We start from the raw sequence: 9,542 nt of genomic DNA on the forward strand, positions 1-9,542 counted from the left end.
ATGAAGAATGACAGTAGCTTCATAAAGCGCTCAATGTACAGATAGCGATGATTAAAGTTTCAGAGGAGTAAAAATACAGCTTATAAATCTACCCTGAAACTGGGTTTGGTGGCACACACCTGTAATTCTAACAACTCAGGAGGCTGAGGCAGGAGGATTGTAAGTTCAAAGCCAGCCTCAGCAACTTAGTGAGGCCCTAAGCCTCAAAATAAAATATAAAAAGGGCTGGGGATGTGGCTCAGTTAAGCACTCTTGGGTTCAATCCCTGTTACGAAAAACCAACCAACCAATCAAAAAACCACCCTGGTCAGTGGTCACTGTCTTGGGGAAAACTTTTACACTAAATTGTTAATGGTGTGTGTGGAGGGAGGCAGATCATTGCCTGGTCTCTTCCATCTGCCTAGTAAGTGCCTATTTATTCTCAGAGCCTTTCCTCAAAGCATCACCTCTGCTCTGAAGCTTGCCCAAAGCCACCTGAGCAGAGCAAAGTAACCCCTTCACTTTGCAACAATCCTCACTCTGTACCATGATCCTATTTTTTTTTGTAGAACTGGGGAATAAAACCGGAGCACTCTTACCCATAAGCTACATCCCCAGCTCTTTTTATTTTGAGACAAGGTCTCACTAAGTTGCCTGAGCTGCCCTTGAATTTATGATCTTTTGTCTCAGTCTCCTGAGTAGATGGGATCACAGGTCTGTACCACTGCACCCAGCTGGATTTTGTCTTTTGTGACCGTTTCCTCAATAAATCTGTACACTTCTTGTCATTCACACACACACACACACACACACACACACACACACACACACACACTTCCTTCATCTCCTTGACAATATTAAAATCTTTCCGTAGGGCAAGACTTTTATCCTACAGCTACCTAGAATGCTAATGGTGTAAATAATCATGAGGGAAGAGTCATATTGCCACAAAAGTTAGATAACCTGTTTTACCCCTTTCCCTGATAGTTTCTCTTCACCCTATCATGATTTGGCTTCAGCCTCTAATGATCCACTGAAAATGATCTGGCAAAGGTCACCTTTTTGTACTTCTTGAATTTTATAGCATGTGCATGTATGCATACAAAAAAGTTGCATTTAAATGTTCTAGAGAACAAGTGCTTTAGGAAGCAGCTGAGTAGCTCTCTGGGCCTCGGTTTCCTCATCTCTTAAAAAAAATGAGGGGGCTCAACATTGTCTCTAAGATCTTGGCCTGCTGAGAAAAGTTACATTATGTTCAGTGCCTTCAGTTTAGGAAAATGGGGGAGGGGAGAAGAATCACTTAAACATGGCTCAATATGCCCCACAAAGAACTGGCCCCTCAAAGCAACTTTGGGTAAAATATTTTGAAAACTAGGTAGTCTCACAGTGCACACCACAATAAACCTAGCTGTGTGAACTTACATCTGCTCCCTCCACCACCCTTGGTCACTTTCCTAGTATAGGTCCTCAAAGATCTACAGAAGCCAAAATTAAGAGCAGATGAATAGCATTCTGGTAGTCACCATTCAATACAGAGAAACAGATCCAGAGTCAAGGGTTTTTCCACAGTCTATAGATGGCTGTAAGAGGAGAGGCCAAATGCTGCACCTTTTAATTTCTCCCAGCAAAATAAGTATTGTTTTTAATCCCTTTAAGAAGTGTAAATACAGAAAAAAAAATAGGTCAGAACTGGAGTCTAAGTGAAAAACGAAGCATTCTAGAATCTCAAGAGAATCATCAACTCACCAACTTCAGTGCCTTTTCCCAGAGTGAAGGTAATTCCATATCCCTTGAGTCCATCTCCCGAATCAGTCTCCAGGACAACATAGGCAGCCAAGTAGTCAGGGTCTGTATGCTGCAGGAAAGGTGACCCATACCCCCCAAATGCAAATGTAAGAAACCCAGAAATAACCATGACAATGACACCTGAAACAGAAAATGCAATAAGGGACATGTCAAGAAGAGATCCAATCTGATGGAAGAGTTGACGAACCCCAAAGAAAATGCAGGAGATCTGAATGGAGCAAAGGAAAGTCCTGAATGGTTCGAATCCGTTCAACAAATACAATGTATATTTTTTTCCTTTGGTGCTGGGGATAGAATACAGGTCCTGGAGCATACTAAAGCATACCCTGTACCACTGAGCTACACCTCTAGCCCCAGATGTACACATTTTTTAATGCCAATTTGCAATATAAAAAATTGGTGTTCAGCTGGGTGTGATGATGCATGCCTGTAATCCCAGTGGCTCGGGAGGCTGAGGCAGAAAGATCGTAGGTCAGCCTCAGCAACTTGGCAAGGCTCTGAGTAACTTAATGAGACCCTGTCTCAAAATAAAAAAAAAAAGGTTAAATAAAGGGCTGGAGACATGGCTCAATGGTTGTGTGCCCTTGGGTTCAACGCCGGGTACAAGGAAAAAAAAAGTCATCTGCTCAATTTCATATTATTATCATTGACATTACCGTTATTTTCATTTGTGGTGCTGGTGATCAAACCCAGGGCTTCATACATGCTACCAAAGTGCTCTACCACTGTGCAATGTCTCCAGGTCTCAGTTCAATTTTAAACCCAAGAATTTCCAATCACAGCTCACTGAACAGAGTTATGTTGGCAAGTAGCTTAAAATTGAACAAGCCAAGGTTTCAGAAAGCTCTTACATAAAATTGGACTGATCTTCACTGCAATAGTTTATAGCAGGGATAATAAATATAACAGTGCAAGTTCAGAGACCACTGGCAGAAAAAGAAGTAAAGCTTCAAGACAAATTAACCCATTTTGTTGTTGTTGTTTTCTATTGTTTTTATTTTTTATGGTACTGGGGATTGAACCAGGGGTGTTTTATCTCTGAACTACATACCCAGCCCTTTTATTCTTTTATTTTGAGACAAAGTCTCACTAAGTCACCAAAGCTGGTCTTGAATTTGCAATTGATCCTCCTGCCTGGGCCTCCCAAGTCACTGGGATTACAAGTGGGTGCCATCAAGCCTAGCTAGAGAAGAGTCTTAATGGGAGTGTGCAGTGAGATGGGAAAGCCTTGGAGAGAGAAGAAGGGGGCCAGTGCAGGAAGAAGGAGTAGTCAGAAAGGCTGAGGCTGGGAGCTAGACAGATTCACAAGGAAGAGACAGCAGATGGTATGAAATGCATGGAGCATAAAGGTCACTGGAAGGAGAAAAAAACTGAAGGCAATTCCAAGAGAAGGAAAGAAAGAGTAGTCAATTTCAGATTAAGAAGGAAGGAGATGTAAAGGATAAGGCAACATACCTAGAGCAGGAAGTTTGGGGATGAGAGGAAGAAACCAAAGGGAGCTAGAAAGGTGTGAGGATCAAATTCAGACTCTTCTAAAGGGAAAGCTCTGTCCATGTGGGATGGACGAGAACCAAAGGAAATAAGGAAGTACTGAAGGAAAAAGGGATATAAGTGGGAGCCTTGAGAATAAATAAGGGAAGGAGAATGGATTAGCTTTGGAGCAGGACATGATAAAGAATAAAGGGAAAGAGGAGAAGAGGTTGGTTTAGACACAGGTGTGCAGAGATGGGGCCAAGCGTATGACTGTCTTCAGTCTTCTCAGTGATGCAGTAGGCAACATCTTCTAACTGCTGGGAGGACAGGACTAGGGATTAAGGGAGCTCACAGATAAGGAGCAAATAAGAGGGAAAATACTGCAAGGAGGTGGCCAGTGGGCAGCTGAGCTGAGATGCAAGCTCACAGCTGTGGGGCTTTCTGGGTGCTTGATGAGTGTTGGGAAGCAAGAAATTAGTAAATACATGCAGGCTGAGTGCTCCATGTTTCCAATAAGGGCAGAAAGAAATGATCAGGAACTTCAGCTTTAACAGATTTTGAAGAGAGTTTCAGGACTTCTTTATAAAAATATCAGATTTCTCATCAGGATGTTTTGCTCTGCTAAATGCTGAAAAGAAGCTGAAGTGCTGAGTTCAGCATGGCCAGAGGGCAAATGAAGCAATCACGGTGGAGAACTGCAAAGCAGCGTGTTCTGCTAAACACTTGAGAGTCAGCACATAACATACACTCTATCTCCTGAGGAGAAATGCTTATGTGTTTATGAAATTGCAATACAGGTATCAGATAATTATTCCTCACCTAGGGGTCATACACCACTCAGTCCCAGAAACAAATGCTATTTCTTAAACCCTCCTATAATAAAATAGTTTATCATAACACTTCACAAATTCAAAGCTCAGGGCTAGGACAGAGTTCTTTCTGCTTTCAGTTTCCTCTTATGTAAATAGTAATTATAGCCAATTCTTATTGAGGACCTTCTCTCTGTCAGCTCTTTTCAGGTATCTCACTTTACATGCATGAAGTAGACACCACTGTACTCATTTTATAGATGAGAAAGCCTAGGCTTAGAATGTGTGGTTTACCCACAGCTGTCAAGCTTCAGAGGGGCAAATGCAGTAGCACTCAATTAAGTGTTTGCACTTTTACAAATCAGTAAAATTTCAAATATTTATTTGGAGGTCCACAGGGGATCATCAACTAGATTTACAAAAAGTCATTTATCATAATATCATTTGTGCACTTATTGCATAATAAGCACTCTCCCCTTTCCAAGAAAACGTGAATCAAAAAAGTAAAACCAAGACATTTCAAACGCAGGCAAATAAAATACGATAAATAAAGGGGAAAAAAAATAATCCGGAAAGGTGGAGAGTTTCTGGCTGCTTCCTCAGAGATAGAAAAAGCGTCCACCTTCCCCGCGCTTCCAGTTCCCACTGTACTGAAGCCAGGTAAAGCCCGCGACTCGCGGGCCTGGGTGTTGTCCCGGCGGTGCCTGAGGGCAGTCGGTCACGCTTACCTTGGCGTCTGAGCCGTGGCCCCCAGAGCGACGTGGGGAAGCGCACGTCCCAGACCAAGAGGCCGGAGATCCTGCCGCGCGCCATGTTGCCGGCGCCAGGGAGCCTTCCGCTGCGGTCGCGAAGCCGAGAGTCGCAGAAGAGCGGCGGGGCGAGGCAGCCTCGCGGAGAGGCGAGCGCTGATTGGTCACCCGTGGGGGGGGTGCTGCCGCGCACGTGGACTTGGCCTCGCGGGCGCTGCAATCAGCTCCCCCGGATTCGCCCGCTTTTCTTGGAGTTTGCGGTTCAGGCTGGCCTGCGCGGCCTATGCCGGGGTTCCCTCCCAGTCTAGATGGCCCCTGGGGGAGAAGGAGGTGCGTGTCCCACGGGCAGCCCAGCGCACACCTGCCCCGCCTGGACTGGAAGGGAAGGGACTTGCCAGGAGCCGCGTCCGAGAGGGAGAAACCAAGTGCGACCTGGAAGCAGGTGTGGGCCAGTGGCTCGGCCCCGCTCCAGACAGCACGTCCCCAGAAGGGTAGTGGACTAGAAAATACTATTTATTTATATGTGGTGCTGAGGATCGAACCCAGGGCCTTGAATGGGTGCTCTACCGCTGAGCCATATAACCCCAGTCCCCCTAGATCTCGTTAAACGCCCTCAGTCTTTTTGCCACCGGACAAATTAGAAGTTAGTAGGGATTACCTATTCCATTTACAGCTAGTGAAAGAAAGGCACCTGGTATTGGTTGTAAATATATATTGCCAACTCCAGGGCAGCTACTTAAAAAAGTGGGGAAGAAAAGTATAACTGGTATGTTAAGAGAATACAATCATGTAAAATCCTCAGTTCACAAAGGGCGGGAAAAGAATGGAAAGCAAAAATAGGAATAAAGAACAGAGAAAGGAATAAAAATAGTGACACATGTAGTAGATATTAATAAAAACTGAATATAAGTGGTCTACATGCACCAATTAAAAGACAGAAATGGCTATGTTAAAACAAATATAGATTACAAGTAAATGGTCTGTGTCCCCCCACCATGTTGAAATTTACTGATATGATAGTATTAAGACATGGGATTAGGAGGTTGTTAAAATCATGAGGGCTCTGCCTTCATGAGTAGAATTAGTAACCTTGTAAAAGGATGGGAAGGAATAGCATTCACAGCTTCTTGTGAGGGCAGTGTTCAAGAAGCTCTCTTGGGGCTGGGGATGTGGATCAAGCTGTAGCGCGCTCACTGGGCATGCATGCGGCCAGGTTTTAAAAATAAATAAATAAATAAAGAAGCTATCTTGGAAATAGAAACCATCATCCTCTCCAGATACCAAACTGACTAGTGCTTTTGTCTTGGATTTCCTAGCTCCCAGAACTGTGAGGAGATAAATTGTGTTCTTTGTAAATTATCCAATGTATGATATTTTGTAATAGCAACATAAACAGACTGAGACAGGAAAAAAAAAAAAACATATTGGGCTGGGGCTGTGGCTCAGTGGTAGCACCACTTGCCTGGCATGTGTGAGGCACTGGGTTCGATTCTCAGCACCACATATAAATAAATAAATAACAGTCTATCAAAAAGTTAAAAAAAAACATTAAAAAATTTAACAAGTTACACCATATTAACTCTAATCAAAAGAAAGCAAGTAAGGCTATATTAATTTCAGTTAGAGTAGACTTCAAAGCAAAGAAAGATAGTCAAGGATAAAGCTTGAGGCCAGCCTCTGCAATTTAGGGACACCCTGTCTCAAAATAATAAAAAGGGATGGGGATATAGCACAGTGGTAAAATGGTCCTGGATTTAATCCCTAATCCCTAAAAATAAAATTAAACACTCCAACAATGAACAAAAAGAATTACAGACCCCAACCAAGTAGGCTTTATTCCAGGTGTGCAAGGCTAGTTCAATACTGGAAATCAATCCATCATTTAACAGGCTAAAGAAAAAAATCATGTGATAATAAATGTAGAATAAGCATTTGACAAATCTAATTTGACACTCATTCATAACAAAAACTCAGTAAACTAGGATTAGAGGTGAACTTCCATAAGTTGATACGGAATATCTACAAAAGCTCCTATAGCTAAAATCATATTTAGTGTTGAGAAGTTTTACCACCAAGATCAGGAAGGAGCAAGGCAAAAATGTCCCTTCTCATTGCTGCTTTCCAGCATAGTACTGGAAGACCTAGATAATCTAATAAGACATAAAAAGGAAATAGCAGGTATATGTGTTGGGAAGGAAGAAATAGAACTGTCTTTGTTCCACTGATGATGATTATCTATAGAAAAATTTGAGTCAAAAAACTACTGGAACTAATAAATGATTATAACAGTTTTTTCATATAAAGTTCACATATAAAGTCACTTTCTTATACACTTGTCCCAATGAACAAATGGAATGTGAAAATAAATACAACACAATTTACATTAGCACCTGAAAATTGAAATATGGAATGTTTTAATTTCCCTTAAAATCCTCTGTATTCTGCCTATTTATCCCTCCCTCTCTGCTAACCCCTGGCAACCACTGAACTTTGTCTTTTGTTATGTCTTTTCCAGGTCATATGGTCGAACATCCAGTACCTAGTCTCTTTCAGATTGGCTTCTTTCCTTAGTAATATACATCTGCATTCACTCTGTATTTGTTCCTGTCTTAATATTTCTCTTCTTTGATTTTTAATTTTTTTGGTGGTCGGGATTCAACAAAGGCCCTTATGCAGGCTAAGTGTGCATTCTGCCACTGAGCTATATTCCTGGTCCACTCATTTTTTTAATACTGATTAATAATTATCTGGATGTACAATGGTTTATCCATTCACCTACTGAAGGACATTGTGGTTGCTTCCAAGATTTGGTAATTATGAATAATGATACTACTTTAATCTGAACATGTACCTTCCAAAATTCAGATGTTGAAACTTAATGGCCAATGTGATGACCCCCAAGAGGTGGAGCCTCTAAGAGGTGATGAAGGTAATGAGGGCTCCTCTCTCATGAATGCAATTAAGGCTCTTAACAAAGAGGTTTCATGCAGCATTAGCCTGTCATACCTTTCTGCCTTTCACCATGTGGGGACAGAGCCCTCCTCCCCTCTGGAGCATGCAGCAACAAAGCACCATCAGGGAAGCATCGAGCAGCCCTCATAAATGCTTTGGTCTTGGACTCTCAGCTTTTAAAACTGTGAGGAAGTACATTTTTGTTCTTTATAAATTACCCAGTCTGTGGTATTTTGTTATAGTCCCACAAATGGACTAGTACAACTGCTGTAAACATTCATGTGTCTGTGTTTGTGTGGATGAATATACATTTTCAACTCATATGGGCTTCTCAGTATTCACCAAGAAGCAGGATTTTTAGAGTACATGGAAAAAGTATGTTTCATTTGCAAGAAACCACCAAACTGTCAACTTGATTCTACCATTTTATATCCCATAAGCAATGAATGAAAATTCCTGTTGTTTTACATCTTCACCATCATTTGGTTGTATCAGTGTTTGGGGTTTTGGCCATTCCAATAGATATGTAGTGGTAACTTGTTTTATATTTCTCTGATCAGATATGTAGTGAAGCATTTTTTGCTATGCTTACCTATCATCTGTATATCTTCTTTAGTGAGCTATCTATTAAGGTCTTTTGCCATTTCTTAATATGGTTGGTTGTTTTCTTATTGTTGAATTTTAAGAGTTCTTTGTATGTTTTGAATAACAAGCCTTTTATTAGATGTGTCTTTTGCAAATATTTTCTCCAAGTCAGTGACTTGTCTTTTTGTTTTCTTGGCAGTGTTTTTTGCAGAACAGAGATTTTACATTTTAATGTCATATATGGTTACAAATCCATAGAAAGTACAACACTAAAACTGAATCCTAACGTAAACTGTGGAAAATACAAGAGGAGGGACATCTCATTTTTAAAAAGAGGTTAAAAGACAATACTTTCAGGGATCATTTCTACAGTTTGTTTCTAGAGAAATTTGAATGTGTAGAGTATGGGAAATGACAAGAAAGAGATGAAGTGTCCTTTCCTGAGTGTGAAGCTGGCCCTTGCTTTATTCCAGCTGCTATTTGCCACTGCTGACCATTGTTCTCCCTTTGGGGGAATAACAGGAAGAGGACACCATCTGAGTGGTTTCTGTTATGATTTTGGTAAAAAGAAAAAAAACAAAGTAAAAAGAAGTTAGTATATTACCCTGATACTAAAACAAAGATTACAAATAAAGCTACTAGAACTAATATTACGTTTAACAAGTTCACAAGATACAGGGTCTATTTATTTAGGGTTAGGGATTGAACTTAGGGCTTTTCCAATTAATATTTGATACACTAGTTATCAAGAATTGGAAATTGAAATAAGAACTTAATACATCAAGTCAGGTGTGGTGGGGTGTGTCTGCTGTTCTAGCTACTTGAGGGTCGGAGATAGAAGGATCACTTGAGTTCAAGGAGTTCAAGGCTAGCCTGGGCAACGTATTGAGACCCTGTCTTAAAAACAAAATCAAAACAGACGAAAACCAATGCCTCTTACAAGTGCATAAAAACTATGAAATACTTGGGACAAATTTAACAAAAAAATATGCAAGATCTGTATACTGGGCTGGGGATGTGGCTCAAGCGGTAGCATACTCGCCTGGCATGCATGCGGCCCGGGTTCGATCCTCAGCACCACATACAAACAACGATGTTGTGTCCGACAAAAAATGAAAAATAAATATTAAAATTCTCTCTCTCTCAAAAAAAATGTGTTCCTTCCTTTTTCTCTTCTCTACTTTCTTCC

General features: G+C 41.1%; 2 pseudogenes across 1 annotated transcript in view; one reads left to right on the top strand and one right to left on the bottom strand.

Annotated features, from left to right (window-relative positions):
* The window catches only part of LOC144369087 (mitochondrial enolase superfamily member 1-like), a 33,837-nt pseudogene extending 28,824 nt beyond the window's left edge, over positions 1 to 5,013 (bottom strand). Inside the window, exons 1-2 of the transcript XR_013428544.1 lie at positions 4,796 to 5,013; positions 1,726 to 1,834 (exon numbers count right to left, since the gene is read on the bottom strand). The product of XR_013428544.1 is annotated as a mitochondrial enolase superfamily member 1-like (transcript). The remainder of the gene's footprint in view (positions 1 to 1,725; positions 1,835 to 4,795) is intronic.
* Positions 5,014 to 8,694: 3,681 nt separating this feature from the next.
* LOC144369634 (small nucleolar RNA U3) lies at positions 8,695 to 8,898 on the top strand (annotated as a pseudogene).
* Positions 8,899 to 9,542: the final 644 nt, after the last annotated feature.

This window comes from Ictidomys tridecemlineatus, chromosome 12 (genome assembly GCF_052094955.1).
Source record: "Ictidomys tridecemlineatus isolate mIctTri1 chromosome 12, mIctTri1.hap1, whole genome shotgun sequence".
NCBI lineage: Eukaryota > Metazoa > Chordata > Mammalia > Rodentia > Sciuridae > Ictidomys > Ictidomys tridecemlineatus.